At 42.8% G+C, this 12,954-nt stretch overlaps 1 long non-coding RNA gene across 1 annotated transcript in view; it reads right to left on the reverse strand.

The window, feature by feature from the left end:
* Positions 1-12,954, reverse strand: part of LOC140255931 (uncharacterized) — a 134,354-nt gene that overhangs the window by 5,950 nt on the left and 115,450 nt on the right. The window contains exon 3 of the long non-coding RNA XR_011904615.1: positions 2,591-2,732. This is a non-coding gene — a long non-coding RNA (uncharacterized lncRNA). The remainder of the gene's footprint in view (positions 1-2,590; positions 2,733-12,954) is intronic.

Raw genomic sequence — 12,954 nt, forward strand, 5'->3', positions numbered from 1 at the left:
TTCACACTTTCCTTTTCTTTCCCTCTTCCAAGTGGAAACAAGACTGACATGTAGACCTGTGTCTGAATCTGAATAATAAACACTCCCAAGTCTCCTTGGGTTTCCACACTCTCCTCATGCTTGAGATAGTCGTGGAGAAGGCCTTCTGGAACACAGCAAGGACTGACCAGCATCCAGTGCGTGTTCTCAGGGAAGGATAAAATCTAGTCTAGTTCCACTGGAAATCAATCAGTATTCTGTTATATGTGACCAGGATGAAGCCCGTGAAATCTCTCCCTGGGAAGAACTGGCATTTTGCAATCTCAGTTCGGTCACTATAACTTTCTTTATGTACTCTCACAGACAACTTATTTATTTATTCAATTTATGGGGACTTTCTGTGGGCATGTGTGAGTAACAGCCATAAAAATCGCAGATATATTCGCAATCTCTGACAGAACAGCATTAGGGAAAGGAAATTCTTCATGTTCTGTACAATTCCTCTATGCATTAAGTTACTTTAGCAGAGCAATTGTTTTTTTCCAGCTGCACCTGTAACACAATCACTGCGTTTAACCTTGGAAACGGCTGCCTGAGAGCTACGCATCTCACAGGGATAAAGAGCTGTGTCTGCGGCTTCTTCCCCACCCAAATCATAACCTTTTTATGATCAAACGTTAGGAGGTTTTTTTCTGACTTACTTCGATGGCTGCTACCCTGCCCTGGGTCAGCCAATGCTGCACAGCAATGCAGTAACGGCGAGCTTTCCACTTTTCCCCCCTCCACTGCAGAACAAATGTCCCTTCCTCACTCTGCAGAGCATTTGATTTCCCACAGAATGGTTCATTTCTGCAGAATTCTCCAGGCACACAAAACATTCTGTTCTGGTGAGCTCTGCACGTCTTATTCATGGTAATTACGCTCACATCTTTGATCTCAGATGAGATCTCTTGTGCATATTTTGTTCTATTTACGTCTTTGATCTTGTTACTTGTTTTCCCCCCCCCCCCCCCCTTTTTTTCTTCAGTCGCCTGTCTTTTCATTTGAAAGACATTCATCCTACATCACTTTAAAGACAAAAGGTGAAACACTAGCGCATGCATCCCAAATAACCTCACAGCATACAGTAGAACTGAGCAATTTTTTGAGCAGAGTGCATCTGGCTTTTGTCTCCCAGTTCAAATGAGCGCAGCACATCATGGTACTAATGTCAGGAATGCACCAAAGCAGCCGAATGTGATATGTGGTACTGAGAAGAGTATATTAAAGAAAAAAAAAAGAAAAAGAAGCCCAGTTATTGCGATGACTGCAGTGACAGCAGATTACCCTGGAAGAGAGGAGACGCGGGACCCACTAGTGTGCATGACCAAATCTGCTCTCCATGGCAACAGGCGAGTGGCAGGAGGGAGAGACTGCAGGCAGCAGCTCCCATTGCAGGCAGCAACCACTGCAGGCAGTACCCACTACAGGCAGCTCCCTTACATGCAGCACCCACTGCAGGCAGCACCCAGTACAGGCAGCACCCACTGCAAGGAGCACTCAGTGCAGGCAACTCCCATCACAGGCAGCACCCACTGCAGGCAGCCCAGCTTCCCAGCCAGGCTTTGTAGCTGTGCCAGTGATGGAAAGCCTCAGCCTCCAAAGTGCTCTTACCGTAGAGCTGTCCCACAGCAAGCATTTACAAATAAATTGAAAGAAGAAAGAAATCTTTGTGACTGCTCAGTGCTGGTACGATGAACATCAACAGCAAGACAGCTGCTATGCCTGGCCGCTGCCAGCCCACGCGGCGCTAGCTCCAGTGCTCAGCATGTGCCAGCTCCGGCACTTGAAACCAATGGGATATGGATTTATGATTGAGATAAAAATGTAATACTGTTTTGCTTAAGCTGGTTCTTCATAAGACACCAAAGCTGAACTGAAAGTTTCCAAGGCTCAGAAATCACTATAGTAAGATGACCTAAATTTACTATAGCAGTTCATGGGAATTAAGCTGAAAAAACACATGGATCTTCAATTATGAGGGAAACAAGTATGGATAGGAAATGCTACCTAAAACAAGTGTCTCTAACCCCAAATTCAGTCAAAACTCACTTCTTTACTGTGAAACTGTTGACATTTATCATTCCTCTCTGCTACGCTGGCTTGGCTAAAACCACAGAGGCCTGACAGACCCAATCTAAGTGACAGAAACATGACAAGTATGCTCTGCTCTCCTTCATCGCACCGCAGACAAAATCTTATATCAATAATAAATACAGGATCACCACAGGAGGCTACAGGGCGGGTTAAGGATGAATGTCAGTTCCCACCTGGGAATTTACACAGATTAATCAACACTTTTGAGCCAGAATTTTTCAAGCTACAGAAAATCTGTGGATGAGAGGCAAAAGAGTTCATTGAAAAAGTTTCTGAGCTCCAGAGTTTAACTACCAAATCTTAGCACAGTTCTCCAGCAGTCACATGTGTCCATTGCATGCTCTGTTACTGAAAAGCTCATAAATCCCTGCTTGGTTTCCCTTGAACTGCACAAAGTAAAGCTGTGGTAACAAAGCTACCAGTGCCATAGTCTCTGCCATGTACACATAATTAATCTCTCTGAGATCTCAATTACCTCTGCACTTGTCCTGTCAGGAAAGTGGAGTTATTATCTCAGCGGGAAACAGTGTCACATCGCTTACTGTGTGCAGGTTCCTCTCCATGTGACTAATCCTTCACCCATGCTATAGAAGTGCAGGTCTCGGTTGTCAAAAGCCCTGTGAAAACAGCAGGCAGTGAGTGCAGCTCCCAGGTCAGCCCTAATCTGACACAGGTGGCACAGAAATATGAGCAAAGTCTGCTCTCTGGCTTTTTACTTTTATCTAAACGGAAGGAAACAGGAAAAAAATAAATAAATAATCTTCATTTACAGGTAAAGATGGAAGACAAAAATCCATAAGGATAGACCGAATATGGCACTACTCTTAGAATGTTACTGTTTTGAAGCAGAAGGCAGAAGCTTTGAGTAATTTCTGTCTCTATTTGACTGTCTCAATTCCAGCAGCATAAAGAGAGCACATGTGCTTTGGAACACATCCTGTCCTCCGCAAAAGCAGGACTCCTGTTTCATTTCCCCATCCAAACGTGCTTCAAGAATCTCCCTTTCTTATTGAGGATGAGCACTTCCAGACTACTCTCATTTCATTTGAAGCAGAACCTGTGAGCATTTTGCAACCACCAACTTTCTGCTCCTCCCCTTACTACAGCCATGCCTCCTCATCCTAGACTGCAAGTTGTGCAGCAATGATATCACTCACTAGTTCAAAGATGCACAGACATCTCAGGTCTTTTGTAGCCCAACACAGTACTCAGTGGGTGAATCCCTTCTCTTAAAATTCAAGACAAATGAAAAGAAGCCTCTGTGTGAGTCATTCTATTTAGGAGATAATCCATGCACAGGAGCTTGTAAATCCTTGTTTGATTTAAAATTACAAATCAAATAGAACAAAGAAATTTAAATCCTCCCAATGCGTTTCCACGATGCCAACAATACAGTTAACACTATCACCTTTCAGAAACTATTGCATATTCTCACTCACTGCTTGATCAGAGAAGCTTCCCCAACTCCATCCTCTTGTCCCCCTTTAATCACTAAATTGTGAAAATATAAACTGGGAAAAGAGAAACTCAAGAGGTTTAAACTGAGACTGCTGTCCCAAGGCAGGACCCTGCTCCGACGGACATCTGCTCAGCTCAGGGAGCTGTAACAGCACAGCACGGCGCTACACAGAGACAGCCGTCCCCTCTTCCCTGCCCATGTGGTGGGCTCAACTTCCCACATCCATCCCTTGTCCCACATCTCCTCTTCCAGCCAGATGGGGCAAAGCACCTCTCAGCTCCATTTGGGGCACCTATAGTAAACATACATTATACACACACACATATATGTGTATATATATATACATATGTTTGTTTTCCACTGTGTGTGTGTGTGAGGAGCAACACATTCTTCAATTTGAACATATTTTAACTTTTAACCACTGTTTCTGCTCAGGGAATACTCAGATTACTCTTAAAAATCAAAACATCTGCCTGTATACTATAGAGGAATGAATCATCTACCTTCTATACATGTTATATCCATGTGCAGAACACTCTCATACCTTGCAAGTAACTCAACCTTGGCCATAACAGACTGACCGTGAAGCAGAACCCATCCAAAAGGAGAGAATTAAAGGGAAGGGGCGTTACTTTTTGTCTCCTCAGGAAGGGCTGTGGTCATTTCAGACAGGATGAAGTTCCAACTCCTCAGTACCAAATTTTGTGATTTTTGCAGGAATATTCAGTCAAAACATTTTGGCTGCAGCGAAAGGGGTTAACAACCATTAATGCCTTTCAGTGACAAAGATTTACGTCCCATCATTTCTCCGCTCTGAGAATCTCACGTCTTAGAAAAGTATCTTAATTTCAGATTGAATACAATGGTTCGGCACTATAATTACCCCCCTCTTCCTTCTCTTCTGGAAATAAAATTCATAATTCTTCCTGTCAGTTTTACACATTATACTCATGTCTCCAGTAGTTTTAAAGTTTCTTTTCTTTAAGGTAGTTACTGGTGGTATAATAAAAGAGAGAAAATTAATTTCCTGTAGTTTGAATCAAAGTGCCCCGGTGTCTCGGGATGCAATGTTACAGCAAAACTGCAAAGTTAATGGAATATTAAAATCTGTCAGTTGAGCTTCTCAGGGAAAAATAGTTCCTCGTCTGAGGTCTGAGCACACGGCGGTGAAGGGGCTGTGTAAGTCGCCCATTAACCGCACGGAATTAGAATGCAAGAGGACCTGTCCTTTGTGCTTACAGAAATGAGAGCTGTACCACAACAAGCAAAAGCTCCTTCTAATTTTGAGGTAAATAACAATTACCGACTCCTTTTAAATATCATATGGCAGTAATGGTGCTCAAAACACAAACAGTTTTCCTGTGCCTTTCCTGGAGCGATTAAAATGTTGAACGCATCACAGCGAGTCCCTGAGCTCCTTGACAGCTGTCATTGCTATTGAACACAACTATAACAGCCTGAGAGAGCTTTATTGGTACACTGCTCCGTGCCCCACAAAGGCGGGCTCACCATGTCACACAGGCATCTGCTGCCCCAGTTTGGAGCTTTATTCCATCCCCTCGGACGGGGCTGGTGACTTGGTGCCATGTGCAATTTCTCCGTCTTCATCAATACCATTTGGTGAGGTTTGTGCCACCCGGGCTCGAAGGTTTTGTTTCCAGGAAAATGAGCAAGGAAAATACATTTTTGCCAAGTATAATGGTCTCTTTCTGCTCCAGTCATGTGCAACAACAGAGCTGAGCGGTTTTCAATAGGGAGTGGTGTGACTTCAGTGTTTAAATATAAATGCACGGCGTTTTTATGAGGAGTGCTGTGCTCTTCCAATTTACATCTTTTTTTATGGCAGGAAGAGGGAAAAGCTTCCCACAACGAGCAGCCTCAGTGCGGGCTGTGCAGCCAGCCCTGTGTCTGGCTGTGCCCAGCTGCACAGCACCAAGCCCAGCCAAGCACTGCTCCCTCCTCACCTTCCCCAGCCTGCAGCCACCATATCCGCGTGGCTTCTCCAATGGCCATGGGCAGAGGAGGCACTTATAAGGCTGCCTCTTTCACTCTCCCCACAGCTCCTCTGGAAAATGGACAACCAGCAAACAGCAGCGTCAGCTGCAAAGACAAGGTGACTAATGCAAACAAAAATATTGCAGTATCTCAGAGATCTATGCATCTTTAAGTACCGAAAGCAGCTAATAGCAACCTTTACTTACACAGATCTAATAACCCAAAAAGAAATCTTAAAAACAGCACGATTCAAGCAGACATAAAAGTCATTTTTACTCTCTCAGTCCAGATAATGCACTTCTCAAATCTCTTTGCACAAAGCAATAAGCAATTCTCTTTTCTGAAGAAATCATTGCCTGAACAGCGTATTTAAGTCGCAGAATTATGATGTCTTTTCAATGTTCTGCACCTTTAAATCTGTCAGACTACTACTATCCATTTTAGACTTATTGTGCTCATTCGTGTGTGCAGACGCACGCATTGTGTCATGAAGGCTGCAGCACATTCTTTCCTCTCTGGTGTTTCTAAATATGAGATAAAAGTTATTCAGAGTGCAATGGTGTGTTTATTCTTTATTGAAATATAAAAAGCTTTACCTGCCACTGAAATGCAGTCATGTTTGAGGTGTAGTGCAAGAGCTGCTTATCAGCACAAAGGAGCACCAGCACCAGCACTGGTAGGGAAAGAGATTTTCTGTTGTGCAGAACAGTTTGGGAGCTCTTCTCCTTTGTTGCTGCTCTTCTGAGTAAGTGAGAAAAGCTGCATTTGTGAATGTTTTCACAGGCTGTGATTCTAGGGGAGGGAAATGATTTCTTGTTTGATACATCAGCCCTCTTCATTTTTATGTAAAACCGACAGAGCTACACATTTGCACTTCAAAAATGTCAAAAAAGAGTACCCTCTGATTCCCACTAAAGTCACGAATCTCTTTTCTTTGCCTGGCCTCCACTTTGCTAAAGTGCATTTTTCTACACAGGAGCTGTTTTGTCAAAAGGGGGAAAATATCTGAGCAGATTCACGTACACAAGAAGCTCTGAGCAGTTAAAACTGTCTGCCCACCCAACAAACACGTGAGCACACGGCCTCAGCATTCTCTCTTCCCTAGCTGGCAAGCACAGCCTGCAACTTCTTGCAAGTCGTGAGAGGTGGCTCTGTGTTTTCAGGCAGGAGATCCTCACCCTGACGGTCAGAGCAGTTATCTCACTGCCAGGATGCACTGTCTCACAGATCCAACTGTTCCAGCTGCACTACAAAGTTCAGTGCAATTCCAAAAGATCAGCCCCACGTTGGGCTAAGAAAAAAAAGAGTGAACAGAAGTACCGTTGCATTGAAGTAACTGGCTAGCGAGTGTTCTAAATAAAGCACTGCTATCTGATGCCTGAAAACAGATTTGACTGAAAAGGTATGCTTTCAGACTAAGAAAGCAGAAAAAACTAATTAGACAAGAAGCAACCATGAACAAACATGTTAGCAGAATCAATAACTGGAACTGATCAGCTATTTCTTTAATTGTGCCAGCTGGGCTCTAGCGATGTGCTTAGAGGAGCATAATTACCCGTTTCGGTTGTACAGCAGAGCTCTTTTTCTTTTCCTATCCTTTTATTCACCCTCCTTTCTTTTATTTTACGTTAGGAGCTGGTCATATGCCATTACAGAAAGAAAAACAGGGTTGAGAAATTAGTGGAAAATGGGCCATCTTCATGCGTAAGATGATATTATATGAATAATTAGAAGTAGTCCTGAATAGTTATGCCAAATGTGACCTAATAAGAAAGTGAGCCATCAAGGAAATGTAACTAATTTCTTAATGTAAAAGGACATTGTGTGTGCTGTGTGCAAAGCAGTCCAGTAAAATAAAATAAAATAGGGACCATTCTCCTTCATATTTTGATGCGTGTAGCAGTGTTGGTTACCATTTACAAGGCTATGGCTGATCCAGGCAGAATTCTGCTACCACAGCACTCAGGTCCACACCGTACAGCTGCCTGCTACTATTTGAAATGAGGACAGACATAAAACGAAGCACAGAAAGAAAAGCGAGAGCAGAGAAGAGTGAGAGAGGGGACTTGCTCATTAATTACTAAGCAAAAAAAAAAAAAAATCTTCCTTGACTGATGTTTACCCGTCTTTAATTGACAGCAAAACAAAAGGATTTAATAACTTCAAGGCTCTTTATGGGCAGCTCCATGGAAAATCCATAGTGGCATAGAGGAAGCTTAGCTTTTTTGATCTATAGCAATGGCTAAATGGGTCTCCATTAGAGCAATGGCTACCCCCAAAAAGCGAAAATTAAAAAGCAAAATACACATTTAATCAGCAACAGGCTAATATATCAAAAGAGTCAGCCTGTCCCAACAAGGGGCCTGATTCGAAACACATTGACGTGAGTAGAAAAAAGATTCATGCCCCACAAAAGCTTCAGCTCAGAAACTTGTCCAAAGCTGATCTAAACCCTTTATACAGCTGAAAGCCTCAGAGAACCAAGCCTGGTCCTGTTTTCCAGGCCAGTCACCTCCCGTCAGGAGAGCGGCCCTAATTGAGGACACAACCCAGAGGCCGCACTGTGCCGTGCCGGGGGTGTTGGGGCACACAGGCTGTGCAGTTGCCCACTGGGGCCATTGCCTCTGGAGGCTGTGTGCACCTTCTACTAAGCTCAAACCCTGCACCTGAAAAGAAACGGCCTGCAGAAAGCTGCAGAGATGCGAGAGGAAGGCTCCTCATCTCCTCCACAGCCCCGAGAGCCAAGCAGGGCTGGCATCTGCCGGGTGCTGCATCCCAATGCCCACCTGCAGGCAGCACATCAGGGCTCCTCAGCAGCTCTGGGTCTGGTATTTCTTCTGGGTCTCTATTACTGTGCTTAACTTCATTTTTCCAGCTGAAGCAAACTAGCCTTATTGTGTGGCACATACGTCTTTTGATATGGAAAATAAACTTTTGTGAGGCGACATTCAAAGGGCCTGCATTTCTGTGGGCAGTCAGTGCTGGCAGGCTCAGCTCCTTGCAGCCAGCAGTAGCAGGGTTTACAGCTAACCAGAGACATTATGAAACAAAAAGGTATTCTCTGACAATGAAAGATTCTTCAAACAGGATCAGTCAATCATACTGACAAGGGAAACAATTTAAGATTACTTGGCGAGAGCATAAAAATGCATTACATGGGTTAAAGCCCCAACAACTTCAGTGTTACCGTTTAATATAAGTGTCTGTATGGGTACGTAGCACTATACAGTGCGCACACAACATCGCAACAGCAGATCTGAGTTTCATCTTTCAGTCTTTCAAGAAGTAGCTAAGTTCCTGATCATTTAAGTGTTCACCGATTATCCGCTACTATATTTTGAGATAGGTGCTAAATTATCTACTTGCTGTGGATGGCATTCATCCCATTGCAGAGTGCAGGTGATACAGAGCAACAGTGTTCCAAGGACTTTGTCTTCCAAAAGCCTGATTATGTCAAAACAAGCTCATAAGGAAGAAATCAAGGCATTGATTAGAGTCCTCTGGAATGCATGCTTGCATTAACGATGGTCCTGGACTGGTCACCCATCCCTAGGCTCAGCTATGGCCCATTTCCATGAGTGTTTGAAGGGGTGAAGAACAGCAGAGTTACGCACACCTAGGACACCCTTTGGGCCAGGTGAGGTGCCCCACACCAGAGTGGGCTGTAATAAGGTCAGAGCAGCCTGGAGGAGAGTGTTTGGGGCCAAGGGAAAAGGGGAGAAAGAAGTCTGCTCACTGCTCCCCCCAGCAAAGGTTTCCCTTCGCTCTCATCACAGGGGGCCTGACTTTGGAGATATCCCAAAGAGCAGGGCAGGAACGGAGCTCCTTTTCAAGTAGGGAGCTGTGACGGAAGGACTTCAACAAGAGCTGGGAACCTAAATATTTCTGAAGTACCATGTTCAAGCTTCCTGGGTCTCAGAATCAGAATTAAATTCTGTCTCTGACTATGAAAATCCAGTCTGGCTTTGGAATGATCTTCAGGCACACAGGGAGCACTTGGCCTCACACAGAGCACAAACCTGGCCCCAACCACAGACTGCTAAACCAACCTGACAGGCCTTTACGTCTCTAAATGCCAAGGTGAGAATTTACTTTGAAAGGGGAAACATTTTAAAAACCAAAACAGCCCTGAGAACTGTTAGGCAAAGCTGTCAACGGGAAATTATTCCTTTCTGCCAGTGTATTTTTTTCCCTCCCGTCGTATGATCTGTGAGCTAAGTACAGCAGTCAATATGTAGTAATCAGGCTAATGATTGTCTAATAGCTAAATTAGGAGAGTGACTCTTAATCATGCAATACGATGCCAATAGTCTAGCACCAAAATCCAGCCATGAAGCAAAACTCTTTGATTACTCCTCACATTTTTAAAGACCTAATTAACTTTTATAAGACTTCTTGATTGTTAAAATACCTTAAATGAATGGAGTGTAATACCAAAACTCTATTGAAAGCCGCAAATGTGTTTCTTTGAGATATCACTTGCTAGGTCTACAAGGATGATACAACTCCATAGAAACATATGGAACAATTAAAATTACGGTGCACAGAAATTTATTTAATATCACAAATCTTTTGATATTTGTATTAATTTTCTATAAACCTAAACTCCCTAATAAATATGATTCAAATGGTCTTGCAGAAATACAATCCATTAAGCGCTATGTAATCTACTCCAGGACCATCTTGCAATCAACTGTAAGTGAATTTGTCCAGTTGAAACTCAGAGAAAAAGTAAAGGGAAAATGGAGGAAAAAAAAAAGAAAAAGAAAAAAAAAGAAAAAATATGGACAATATAAAACATGACCAAAAAGACAAATGAGTCCCTGCAATCTCCATTCTGTGCACTAATATATTTGATTAGTCATGTACCAGTTCTATCATTCATATTAGGAAAGAGCTTCCATTAAATTAGAGTGATTTCAAATCCTTTATTACAAATCTGTTGAACTACTTCTAATTAAATAGGAATAAAGAGATTCTGATTTTAAAACAACAAAATCTCAAAATCTACTTTGTTGAAGTTATTGAAGATGGAACAGCCTGGCCTCAAACAAGATTATCATTCTTGGTGCCACATGCGCACAGAGAAATGTAGCAATACCCCACTGGCTGTGCAGTCTGCATGTTCTTGCAGATCTGCTGAAAGAAAAGCATCTCAGAAGCCAAGAGAAGTTTACCATAATGAAAAATGGCAACAGGAATAATCTACAAAGCTATAGATTCATATAGTTCTGTGCTCCCTGAAATCAGCAGGAGGACTTTCAGATATGCAACTGAAGAGCATTCTCCTTACTCAGAAATGCAATTCTTTCAGTTTCAAGCAAACTAAATGTGCAGTTCCAACAAGCGTGATTTGGCCTATCACTGTTGGAGCAACCTCAAGCATAGCACAGCAACTGCAAAACGAAGGGAAGGAGACCTGGCATGCTTTCTCCATACTGAATGCACTTCAGACATGTCCAGTATACTTTCCATCTTGGGGAAGCTACAAAGCATCCTTTGATTTTAAAGGAACTTTGGATTACTCTCCATCCGCCCAGATAATGAAAACAAGATCCTCAGGTACTGCAGTGTTTCAGAAATCAGATAATGAACTGAAATCATATATTTCATGGATTAGGCTCTCTCTGAATCGATTTATATTGGGTATTTTGCTGGGAGACCGACCCAGATTCCATACATTTTTTTAATTAATGGAAAATCGCTTCAGCCAATTCTCCCATTATGGATGACATATTTCATCGTTGTTCAATATTAAATCATAAGGAGAAGGAAAAAAAAGAACAGGGAGAGGTAGGAGTTAGCTTTTCACTTCCCCACACTGGCTTCAGAACCTTCCTGAATGCTTGAGCCTAGACTTTATATGTGATTAGTCTGATGGGTCTCTGAATTGCCTGCAGATTACTGGATCCCAAATTCAAAAGGCTCTCTTCTATTATTGTTACTTAAAAATTCAAACCTCTATTTTCTTAACAAAGGTGCAAGTCAAAATAGAGTTTTATAACAAGTTATAATATGTTTTCTCTGGCCGCCTGCCTGCGGTTGTTTGGATAGCTGGCAGAGCGTGTATCTGACAGTCCAGGAACACGTGGATAGTTTGCCATTCCTACAGGGATCTATCTTGGGCAATAAATTTGGTCTGGATGTCTGTTAGTAGGGTATGTCAAAACTGTGCCAAAAGCACTTTTGGATGTATAATAATAATAAATGAACGTTGTACAGCATTATTAGAGGAATTCTAATACAAGTTGTCCATCATTTTGCAGTTAAGTTCTTTCCCGCGTTGCTCAATTTATGTCTCATAATAAATTAACCATATCAAGTACTTAATCCCACAGCTTCAGAAAAATAAACAGCCGTAAGACTAGGTAACTTCCATTCCAACAGAACAATGCCCGTGTCCCTGTGTGTTCCTGCAGCACACAACTCAAACAAACACAGGTCTGGAAGCCAAGCACATGGCTGGAGCAAGAGAGCACTGTTGGAGTGCAAGCAGCAGAGCTGCCAACCACAAGCTCACCTGAGGTTCTGCAGAAGTCCTCAGCTGATGGCATGTAGAAAGCTTGTTCCACATTCCACCACGCTCCATCTGCAGCAGCCAATCTAAAAGGGTTTATCTTTATATGGTTTCCCAGTCTGATGCAGAAATGTAGATAATAAATCTCAGCTGGAATAATACAACCTAATTCCTATGAGAATCATGCCGACATTTTACAATATGGCAGTCAGCATTATAAAACAATAGCTGCTGTTCAAAGTAGACAAACACATAAGAAATGTTGCAAGATTAGTGAAAAGAAGAATTCCAAATTCCATTTGGAAAATGGAAAGTCATCGAAATTCAAACTTTGCAAAAGGAAATCTAACATTCAGCTTTCACCAGTAGCTATAAATGGCAATATTCTATCTTATGGTCAACAGATATGAGAAACACTTTGCAGCACTAGGTTTGAAAATGATGGCTTAAGCACAGGAAGCAAAAACTAGTCTAAGGAAAATCAAGAGCCTATTGTTTTGGAGCTGACAGAAGTTACAGGTGTACCTACTTGCCAAAAGCTGGTCTGTAAAGGTACCAAACACAGACTGGATGTACTCAAGCCAGAACACTGACCTTTAGGCACTGAATGCCCAGAGATGGCCAGAGGGGACACACACAGGAATGCAAGCTGTTGAATTAAAAACCAGCAAACATTCCTTTCCCCAGCACACACAGCTCCATGAGTTGCACAAGCAGCCTGCACTCCCCCATCCTGATGAGAGCAGGTACCTTTGAGCAAAGCTGTGTGCAGCCAGCTCTCTGAACACAGCCGCAGGTGGGGCAGCCACAACTGATGTGCACTGTGCATGCCTTGTGCTCGCACTATGATAGTTCTCAAGGAAAGCCT

The sequence above is a fragment of the Excalfactoria chinensis genome, chromosome 9 (assembly GCF_039878825.1).
Source record: "Excalfactoria chinensis isolate bCotChi1 chromosome 9, bCotChi1.hap2, whole genome shotgun sequence".
NCBI classification, from domain to species: domain Eukaryota; kingdom Metazoa; phylum Chordata; class Aves; order Galliformes; family Phasianidae; genus Excalfactoria; species Excalfactoria chinensis.